We start from the raw sequence: 248 nt of genomic DNA, 5'->3' as shown, positions 1-248 counted from the left end.
TGGGAACTTTTATTGAGATTAAAAACTTAAAAGCCGCGTTTACAGGGTAAAACACAAGAAGCGTGGAGCGGAGAGGCGCGGCGCACAGCCCAGCAAGCGCGGGTTCGCTCCCCGTGAAGGCGACAGACAGGAGCCACCCCAAAACCAACACAAACAGCCTGAAAGTGAACCCGAGAATCGCAGCGTAGCAGCAAACCCCAGCAGCGCAGTGCTCCGTTCATGCTACAAGCCCGGGTACAGCCCTCATG

The sequence above is a fragment of the Apaloderma vittatum genome, unplaced genomic scaffold (assembly GCF_000703405.1).
Source record: "Apaloderma vittatum isolate BGI_N311 unplaced genomic scaffold, ASM70340v1 scaffold21030, whole genome shotgun sequence".
Taxonomy (NCBI): Eukaryota; Metazoa; Chordata; class Aves; order Trogoniformes; family Trogonidae; genus Apaloderma; species Apaloderma vittatum.
The sequence above is the reverse complement of the archived record's forward strand: the minus strand, read 5'-3'. Positions refer to the sequence as shown.